The sequence below is a fragment of the Erithacus rubecula genome, assembly GCF_903797595.1.
Source record: "Erithacus rubecula genome assembly, chromosome: 3".
NCBI lineage: Eukaryota > Metazoa > Chordata > Aves > Passeriformes > Muscicapidae > Erithacus > Erithacus rubecula.
The window spans coordinates 136,276,181-136,287,600 of record NC_136689.1 but is presented as its reverse complement, the minus strand read 5'-3'; positions in this window follow the sequence as shown (position 1 = coordinate 136,287,600).

Genomic DNA, 11,420 nt, shown 5'->3' with positions numbered 1-11,420 from the left:
TGTAACTTTTCTGTAAAACTGTGGACTTTAAGTGATAGAAAGCTTTGATGTGTTTGGGGAATTACTGTCATAGAGTATGAGTTTAAGAAAAAGTGGTTCCATTTCAGTGATAATGAAACAAGTTCATATGTGAAAGGAATTGCTATTCCAATTGTATTTTGACTGATATATTCTCTCAAATCACCTCCAGATACAAAGATCTTTCTGAAATGAAATAGCTTAGCATCTCATGGTGAGATTTACAAACTTCATAGGTTCTGGGCTGAATCCTAAGCCAGGATGACATTGGATGTGTTCAGGCACTTGGAGGGCCAAGCTTACTTTTGCTTCATTTAGAAAACAGACACAGTGGACAAGGCGAAGAAAACTCCTCTGAGGTAAAATATAAGGACACCATGTCACAGAAATTGTATATGCAAAAAAATTTATTGTTCTAGGCTCCTTAAATAATTATGTCAGACACAGACACTAAAATAAGATTTAATATAACTTTGTGGCCTTGGTTTCTAAATTTTCTTTCATTTTATTGTCAAGCAGAATATGCTGTTGTATACTGTGAGCATGGAAAATACTTCAGATTTAGTGTTGCAAGGACAGCTTTATTTGAGAGACTTTCATTCTTATGAAAACTTCCATATTTGATCCTGGCTTCATAAAACAGAGATTTTTCTTCCAAATGTCCATATTTGGGTTTTGAATCAAAAAACCATTATTCTCCATAATGAACATTTAGTGTGGCACAGAGAAGAAATTATCTGAAGTTTGTATAAATAAAAGTGATGATATTTTTGTGATTGCTGTACATTGTTTGCTCTTGTCCATTTTGTTAACATTTCAAGCTGTCAGTGGCAGAGGAAGAGTTTAAATTCTTACCCAATGCAGGTTGCAATTGCTTGGTCTGGGTGGCACTGTGTCAATGCTAGGAGAGTTTACTCTGATGAAGATGGGACATCTCATGCAGCAGTTTGATTTTGTGGATCTGCACATGCACACATGGTCAGAAGGGAGATAAATACTGAATACCCACTGGGATGAAATTACTGTATGAAAAATGTCTTTTTTCAGGTTATCTGGAAGCATCAAAATAAGAGAAATAAAGATTTAACATTTCTCATGCTACAGAATACCAGGAAATCTGATGTTAGGCCATTCGACACAGATTAATTTGAGATGCATGACTATAGTAGTGCATAAAAACTTCATTTCTTTTCTATCTTTATATAAAAACTGGTTCAATGTAACAGCAGGAGTGAATAAACAAGAAAAAGAGACACCTCTCTAGGCCCTATAAACTTTAAATTTCATTTGAAAACAAGTTTCTTTGCAACAGCTTAAACTTCTTTTAGCTACAGAATGACTGCTAAAATATTTCAAGAAAGCTGATTTCAATGGCCTTTCTTCACTTGTGACAGGAATCAATTATAAATTTGTAGCCTCTAAACAAGAAAGCTACTTTAAATCAGTATTTTTATCAAGACTAACACCCAAAATAATTGTAACTTCACTCAGCATAATTCTGCTAAAATATATTGATTAGTGATTATTTTTGATTTATCTCATGTCATAACAATTTCTTATTTCATCAAAGAGATGTTTGATCATGTGTTTGAACCTGAGAGCTGAAGTGAATTGTGTCCAAGGATCTGGCTACAGCTGAGGTTGATGGTTATTTCCATTCCAGAAACAATATTTCAGGGAGACCTTTAAATCTGCAGATTTCTGTGGTGTCAAAGTTTATGGAGAATTTTTCTATTCAATGAGAATGTAAATGAGGGGGGATAAGAGGGATTAAAGGAAATGCAACTCAAACATTGATGTGGCCAGGACAGATATTGCACAGAGTTAAAAATGCCCTTGGAGATGAATGAGATTTTATGGAAATCGTATGTGAAATTACAGTGAGACTTTCCTGAAAAATAGCAGATGTTTTTAATTCTACTTTTTTTTTTTTTTTTTTTTTTTTTTTTAATCTCAAAGAAAAAGAAAAACAGTGAAATAATTTGGTAAGCATTACCCAACACAAAAAATTTTGAAAGAATTTATGTTTGCAAAAGCATAGGTTTCTGAGCTCAAATAAAATAAGTCAAAAGTGATAATCCATAATGAAATTATGCAAAGAAAATACCCTTTCAGGAGCTGTTGATTTTGTCTTTATTATTTTTGGCATATTTATTCAAACAAAATCAATTCTACCTTCTGAGCTCTTGATTTGGCGATTTATTCTACTGCCATTATGCAAAACTTTAACTACTAATATTACTTTAACTCAGTAGAAGCTGTAAGAGTTAGACATGATCTGAATACACTCATTAAATCATGTTCTTGCAGAAATTTGCATAGAAAAATATCCAATTCTAAATAGCTTTTGTCAGGAGAATGAAGTAGTCATTTCAGAAAAGACAAGGATATAATGATATATTATTAATATATCTCTATTAAACCTTTAACTACCCGAGGAATGTTTTCCCTGAAATATTATACATATAATTTCAGGAATATAAACTTGTACTTTCCTATATTTCAGTTCCTAATTTTGGCTTGCATAATAATGAAAATCTGGTTATCCAAATGGTTTCTTGGAAAGCCTGTTCATTCAGTCAGTATGAATACAGTCTACTCACTGATTTTACACGGAATTGGGCATTTTTAGAGCATTGTTTTCAATCACCTCTCTCAGGACAGAATGTGTTTGAGATTCACAGTGGTGAACTCTGAATCCATGGACTGCAGCAGGTGTCCTTGGCTTGCTCATGGAAGGGAAGGTGCTGGCCAGAGGCAGGATGATGATTTCAGCACAGCTCACTTTACTGCTTGGTAGCATATTCTGGGGAATAGAATTCCTAGTTTTCATAAAAAAAAATTATAAAGCAATTAAAGACATTATACTTCTATCTCTTCCAATAATAGGCTTTTTGCTTTAATTTTTCTTTTAATATTTATGAGAGATTGATGATGAATATACAGGAATATAATTGTTAGGATTTTGTTATTTTCTCTCTGTTTTTTTTATTTTTAATTTTTAATAATTTCTGTGTCTCATTGTTCTAATGACAAGGTAATAGTGATTTTTAGTTGTTTTTTTATCTCAGAAGTGGGTTTTACGTGATTTAATTTTTTTTTCTGAACTGGGAATGAAGAAGATCAGGATTTTTTATGAGTAGAAGTTTATTGAAGTCTTTAGAAACAAAACTAGAAATTGAGCCTTTCTCAGAGCTCTTTCAAGTGTACTCAGACATGCTGAAGATATCAAATGAACTCCATCCAGGTACTTTTATTGACAGAAATTACCTATAAGATAAAACCTGCTCATCCTAGGTAGGTAATGTAGCAAAATATCAGGTCCAACTAGACAGACTCAAATTGTATTTCTAAATATATGAAAGTTTCTAGCTTTATGAAATTGTTCAGATAAAATTTCTAAATCCAATGCTCCCACAAAGATTAACTTTTCTTGTCAAGAAGAGCATGATTTTTTTCACACAATATTTCTTATTATGAACACGTTGTAGCCTGTCCTGTGTTATATACATATCCTAACCTTTTTTTAATGTTCTAATTGTTATCCAGAAAAAAACATTTATTGTTAGAAAATGACATGGAGATCTGTAATATAAAAACTATCATTAAAAAGAATGTGTATGCTGTATACAGGCTGGCAGTTAAGGCATGGATGAAAAATCATCAGCATTCACTATTCAGATAGGTAGAATGAAACATTCTAGGAAAAAAAGAAAAAACAAAGAAAAAATTCCAAGAGCTTCAAATTGCAAGTACTTATAAATAGGAGCAAAATATTCAGATTTTTAAAATACATACTATTGCCTCTATTTCTGCCAAAATAATTTGTAATTCTTATTCATTTCACATAACAAAGTTTATAGTGTTCAGTTTAAACTCTACTGGGCTTTCCTTGGAGTGAGACAGATTTTAGGTGTGTTCCCATGTTGCTTATAGGTGGTTATCACATTTATAATTATCAAGATTCATTAGCTGACTACATTTCCCCAAACCACAGTCAGAGTTTACTTACATCAATTAAAAAGAGGCTCCTTGTCAAAGTATAACTCTCAAAAGGTACATGAAAGCACAAAGGGTGTTGTGCAACTTCCAGAATTTTGGTTCCTACCCAAGAGAGCTTTACAGGGACACACTTTGTGATTTTTTATTGTGCAGTCCAAGAACTGAGTTCAGAAAGACTTTGAACTGGCTGATGAAATCTCCTGTGGTAAACTCTGCACCAGTTGCAGAGCAGCTAAAAGGGTCTTAAGAGATTGAGAACTTTGGAGGGACAGTGAGAACTCACAGTTGAAATAATCTGGAAGGAAAACAGTTTTTGCAATGGGTGAGCTTCTGAAAAGCTCCAGTTGCAATTGTGTAAAAGTGTAAGATTTACATCGTCACTGTGTAATCCATGTTGGCTGTCAAATGGATAGAGGAAGAAAAAGCTGTGCTGATTTTCACTGGAAGTGTCCCAAAAGATCTGAAGGTGCTTTTAGAAGGGGGGGCATTCACAAAAAGACAAGGATAATACAGACCCTTCCTTAATTTAACTTGTCCCTTCGTTTTCTTGTAAATCCTCTTCACTTAAAATATTTTCCTGTCATTCTGAATAACATAAGTTGCAAATACCAGCACTCATGGATTCATTAGTGTGGTTTTCATTGCATTTTATATTTGAACCCATTTTATTTGCTTAAATCTAATGAGTTACTTGCTCTAAATCCATGAATGCTTCCTGTAATAGATATGCTTTGCAGTTGTTTCACAGCCCCATATGCTTTAAGATGATTTTCCACTTTCATCACTTATAATAGATTTTATATTTACAGGTAAGGTATAAGTAAGGTAATTCCAGCAGTGCCATCACTTAATTTGCCTACACATTGCTCTTTCTGTTATTTCAGCTCATTCAATCCATATTTTTGGCCTTTTTACCATATTCTTATCTCATCCATGCTCTAACCTCTTTCTCAGTTTCCTTTAGAAACATCTCCAGTCTGACATACATGTGCCCAGAAGGTGAGGGCTGTATCTTCTTTCTCCTTTCCAGTAAATCTTTGGCTGGAAATGTCCCTTTCTAGCCCACCCTCCTGCTGTTTCTCTTTTCTACTGCTCCCAGGGAACTGCCAGGTAAAATGCTTGTGGAATAATCTGCTTTTAGCTGTAAGCAGTGCTGCTTGTGATGCTCCTAACAGTGCCCCTGGTTTGAATGGAGGGAGGGGAGGGACCCTTCATCTGGGCAGAGCAGGAAAGCTCCTGGCAAGTGGAGCCTCTCCCAAGGCTCAGACCTTTGCAAAGGACAAGGGCTCCCAAATAAATGACAGCTGCTAAAAGGAGGCTAATGAGGCTAATAGGTTGAAAAGATGTAAAAAGTGTTCATTACTCAGTTCTGCTTCTCTTTAGGCTTTCCCAAAGTTATCATCTCATTTCCAAAGTGTTGCTGAGTTCTGTCAGATAATTTTAAATTTTTTCAAGTGTCAAACCCCTATCCATCCAGAACTGGCCTAAAAATAAATCCTAAGTAAAATTATTAGCCAAGCTGAGAACATCCAGCCCAACCCCTCTCCTTGTCTTCTGTAGCCTGCAGGCTCTGAGGGCTATCCAAGCTCTGGGTTTTCTTCCCTTTTGCACATAAAATAAATTATTTAGTTTCATTAGATTTGATCAAAGTATTACTAGAAACTGACTTCATTTTAATTGAATATATTCTTTTACGAATGAATTAAAAAAAGAAAAAAGAAATGTGGATGTGGATTTTTTAAAATTTTGCTGAAAATGTTGGGTTTTTTCCAACCTGACCTGAAAATAAACCAATCCAACAACAAATGACAAAATGAGAACAATGGATTTTGCCTTCTCTTTTGGTTGACTTTTTCCTGCTCTGTCTTCACAAGCCTTATTTGCTTGCACTAAAAAGAGAGTGGGTTATTCATGCAGGTAGCATTTAAAAGCCCTGTGCAGAGCCAGGAGTTGGACCCTGTGATCTTTTTGGGTCCCTTCCAACTCAGTTAACTCTCTAATTCTGTGACACTTGCCTCTGGAGGATAAAAATTATACTAATTGATAACCAGCAGAGGTTGATACAGGGTACATTAGATGATCTACACTGGAAATAGAGATATTTAGATCTTATTGAAGCTTGCTGGGGGGCTTGTGAGCTTAGTACCATGAAAACCTGTATTTTAGCTCTAATTTTTGCAGAAAAGTCTAGTACTCACAGTCATTCTTAGCTGCAATAGTAATAGCAAGTGCTCAAAAATTTACTGATTACATCCTTAAGCTGAAAAGAAAAGGAAGCACTTCAGGGTTTTCTTTCTGTATTCTTTGTAATTTCACATTCCTCTTTCCTGTTTAAACTTTCACCAGGCAGCAGCTGACAGAAGGAGAGGACACAGTCTCCAGCTGCACCAGGGGAGATACAGGTTGAATATTAGGAAAGAGTGATGAAGTACTCACAGAAAGAGTGATCAAGTACTGGGATGGTCTGCCCAGGGATTTGATGGAGTCACCATCCCTGGATGTGTTTAAAAAAAGACTGGATGTGGCACTTGGTGCCATGGTCTAGTTGAGGTGTTGGGGCATGGGCTGGACTTGATGATCTTGAAAGTCTCTTACAACCCAGTGATTCTGTGAATTCTGTGAACTACTTTCACATCATCAGTTAAAAGGTTGTTTAGCCAGTATTACAAGTAAATTACCAAAACAGGCAGTAAAATGTTTTAGGTGAATGGGTAAATGACACAACAATGTGCTAGACAGACTATTAGGTACTTGAACTAAAGCATTTTTCTAAAGGAATTTTAATAATACTGAAGTTTGTCAGTAATGTGCTAAAGCCTCATTTCAGCCTGAAGACTGTCTCTGTTAAGTAGCCATTTAATACCCTTTCAATCATAGTTTAGCATCACAAGGAGCTTGAAGTTATTACCAAGTGGAAAGTGGTTATTGGCTGCCCGTGGGTCAAACGCGCTGGTGGTCCTCTGCTCCTAGCAGAGAATTCACATCACACACACAGCCTGGGTCACACTCTTCACACCACCCCCTCTGCTCCCTCTGACTACCACAGCAGACACTGACAGCTCCTTCCTGATGGCCTCACAGGAGAGAGAGGGATTGAGGCTTGGCAGGGAGCTCTTGCAAGAAAACTGCAACTCTGAAAACAACAGTGTTAAGAGAGAAATATCCCTTGTGCAAAGGAAGGGAAAGAGTATATCCTTTGTTCCTGTGTCAGCTGCCCAACTTGGTCATTGCTAGCATTTCACTTTCACCCTGAAGAGCAGCTAATTGTTTATGAAATGGTCTTGTTATTCCTGCCCTAGTAACCTTGTCTGGAAGGCCACCACATACCTTTATTATTCTCCAAAGGAAAATGTGCTTTCTGACATCTGTTCTGCATTTGTTTTCCTTTAATTTCCTCTAGTTTCCATCACCCCCTCCCCAGATTGCTCATCTGTGCTGCTTTGCTCAAGGTGGCACAAGCTCTGCTAGTGCTACACCCCTGGCTGTCCTCAGCTTGATCTTTCTGTGGTTCTTCAGTCCTGCAGAACCTTCAGTCAGGTACAAAAGGACAGGGAAGGGCACTGTGAAATTGCCTTCCCCCCATCCCCCTCCTGAGACTTTACATCCAGGCTTTTACATTAGGCTTTACATCCCCTGAATTATGTAATCTGATTTAAGTTTGTAAGAGTTTAATAATAATGAATTTTGAGGACAAAGGCTCCTTCTCTCCTAACTTACCCTGGAGATTAATTTTCCCTTACACCTAGTGCCAGAGAGTGCAAAGCACTGGCAAACCACAGTCTTTTCCATTTAATTTTTTCAGCCAGCAATAATGAGCATCTACAGCATCAGTTACTGAGGTTCTAAAATCATTAAATGGTTTTGCAAGAAGTGTAAGTGACCCAAATGTCCTTCTCAGTAAAGGATCTTTATTGTAGGCCATGATCTTTCAGATTTCATCTAATAAACAATTTAAGAGAATGGCCTGGCTGTTTCCCAAGCAGTATTTGGGCATCTATTAAGTGACATTTCTTCAGCAGTACTAGTTAAGTGACTGACACCATTGCCTGCCCTCTCCCAGCAGTGTGACCTCCAGCCCTGGCCATCTTCTGCCATGAGCTACTATAAGTGCTTGAATGTTCATATCACAAATCTGATTTTGGAAGGTTTTTGGGACAGGAAGAAGGGGTTGGAGGAAGGTTTTACAAAAGATCTGGATCAGTAAGTGGTGACAGAAACTCCCATGCTGGCATTTGGAAGTGGGTGTTGGGTGAATGGGAGCACACAGCACAGAATGACAACAGTTCCTACAGCAGCAGCAGGACCTTTTAACACTACAGGCTTAATTATGGGTTTATCCCAGTGGGCATAACAACCAAGGTACAGATTTAAGATGAAAGGAAAAGTACCTTTATCACTCAGTCTTGCTACAAGAGAGAAGTAATGGTGAATAAAAGAGGAGAGGAAGATTTATACACATTGTGTCTGTTTATTTCATGAGATTATCCACAGCCTCATGAATCCATGGTACTGCCATGAGACTGTGGTCACTCCTGCAGAAATCCTGACTCTTCACTCTAGCCTGTAAGCTACCTAACCTTCCAAACATGTCTTTTGGGTTGAGCCTACCCAAGGTGACTCAAGGAGTCCATGAAGCTGAGGGAGGGGTGACCATTTCTCCTGCCTACCTCTCACCTTGTCTGCTGGTGGGAGCTGTTATGGGCTCTTGAATCAGCCTGTCTGGGCCTCCATTCTCACAGGCTTTAGCAACAAAGACCATGTTCTCAAGAAGCCTTTCTTCTTTTACACAATGTAAGAGACACAATTTTAGTTGATGAGGCAGGTTAAGTAGTCAAGCAGTTTCACTTCAGAAGTGCACTTGAAATCTGTCTTCCCTTAGGGAATAACACAGAATCTCCCAAATGGTTTCAGAATTGTTTCATAATCTCTTATTTATGAAAGTACTATACATCTGGCCTTTCATGGGGATAGTTGTAAAAATGCTACTTCATTTTTGTGATGATTTAAGCTGCTAGCTTGATACAGTTGTATAAAATGACAATAATTTTTCTTTTCTTGTTTGTTTTGGCTGAGATCTATTGTTGGAACAGCTACAGGACTTGGCAATGCAGGGTCAATTGATGTCCTGAATATATTAAATGATAAGACACAGCACCTGGATGATTTTATGCTTTTTATGGTGCTCTTTTGACAAATAAAAGGGGTGACAGGGAGAGAAATACATGATTCCAGCTTTCCAGAAAGGTTTCTTACTGGCAGCATAAACAAAGTTTTGAAGGAAAAGTTCTCTTCATCCATCACAATTTGCTTTTGAGACAAATCCTGTATCTTCCTGAGGTTCCCTCCAAGCTCTTTGGTTTTTCCTGTTTTGCTTTGTTTCATCTTCTGGGCTCTTTGCTGCTGCATGTCACATGTCCTCAATTACGTTTGTCAATGCTGAATTTTATTTACTGCATAGCTGCCTGATTTCAGAGGAAACCCAGCTCCTTTTTCTGTTCACCCACTTGATATAATCAGAGAATGCAGCTTTCATACTGTTTTCCATCTGTCTCAGTCATTTATATAGATCAAAACCAGCAGAGGTCCAACTAATGGCTTTGTGGGGAAGATTCTCCACAGTGGGGTGGCTTGCTTTACAAGCCCTCCCATTTCACTTGGTTTGTTTACTCTTTCTGGTCTGTACATTCACCACTTGCATGTTAATAGCTTGGAAGACTCCTCTCCAACACTCTCACAGCCTCATCTGAAATATCAGACAGTTTCCTTATTCTCTTTTAAAACTCAGCAATTTGTGTTTTGTGAAAAAAACATTATCCTTGGTTATTTTCTTAAAAAGAAATTTTCTTGTAAGATTATAATAAATTGATCTAATTGATCTAAGTAAATTCCTAATGCACACCTCTAAAGCTATTTTGCTGTTGTATTTGGAGATAATGAGTATTACTGTCAAAATCTCATAAACACTTAACCTCTGAAAGCCTTGCAGCTGTACAATTGTCATTTCAGGAACAATTCCATCAGTGAATACACTTTATCTTGCAATGTCATTTCTTGAAGTTCTTGCTGTCAGAGGCTTTGGGCTATGTTTTCACACATTTGCCTAGTCTTTGTCCTTCAAGTGTCTACCGTACCATTTTATATTAAATATTGTATAAAACTTGATTTGAAAGAGCAGGTGAATTATCAATCCAAATCTTTTCATTATTGCAGGTACTACTCCTTTCTCCATTAGCAATTCAATAAGAAGAAATGCCTTAAATTAAAAATAATTAAAGCTGAACATTTTGTCCCATTCCTAGCATGGCAAAACTGTGTATGATTTCAGAAAATCATGTCATGAAAATGACAGATTTCAGAAAATTTGTGATAAAAGAACAGTACTGTGTCCTACCTCTGTTGAAATGATTACAACAACTAGATGCATAGGTATTCAGGTTGAAGAACTGTCTTTGATATAATGGTCATTCTCTTTTTCACCATTTCATTTTGATTAAATTAAAAGTGTTAACACATTTTTCCTGTGAAATTTAAATATAGATGTGGCCCTCAAGGCAGTGAAGTGACAGTATTAGATGGTTGACAAATACTGGCAAGCTGAGTAGTGCCTAGAATGACAGAGTTGTGAGGAAAGAGAAAAATTAGATTTAAGCAAGTGGCATGATGGTGGGGTTGTGTGTGGGTAAGAAACATTAGTTCTTGAAACAGCAGTGAAGATGAATATTCCCACTGCAGAGAAGTGTTAATAAAGTTCCATTCATAGTTCCTTTTTGGCTTTGCCCAAACCTTGTAATATGCAGAACAGATCTAAAAGATGTCTTAAGCATATTTGGGACATAGTGGGGTTAAATATCAAAATTATAACACTACCACATGAACTGGCTAGGTCTGTCCATGTTCAAGACTTAGAATCACAGAATCTTTAAGGTTGGAAAACACTTTTAAAACCCTCTCAAGTCCACCACTAAACCACATCCCTGAGTGCCACATCTCCACATCTTCTAAATACCTCCAGGGAGGGTCACTCCACCATTTTTCTGGGAAGTCTCTTTCAATGTTTAATAATCCTTTTAGTAAAGAAATTATTCCTGATGTCCAGTCAAAACCTCCCATATGGTGACTGGAGGCATTTCCTCTCATCCAGTCCCTTCTTATCTGGCAGAAGAGCCCAACCCCACCTGGCTCCAGCCTCCTCTCAGGGAGCTGTAGAGAGGGATAAAGTCTCCCCTGAGCCTCCTTTTCTCCAGGATAAACACCACCAGATCCCTCAGCTGCTCCTCATCAGACTTGTGCTCCAGACCCTGCCCCAGCTCCATTCCCCTTCCATGGACACTCCAGCCCCTCAATGACTTTCTTGTAGTGAGGGGCCCAGACCTGGACACAGGATTTGTGGCACAGCCTCA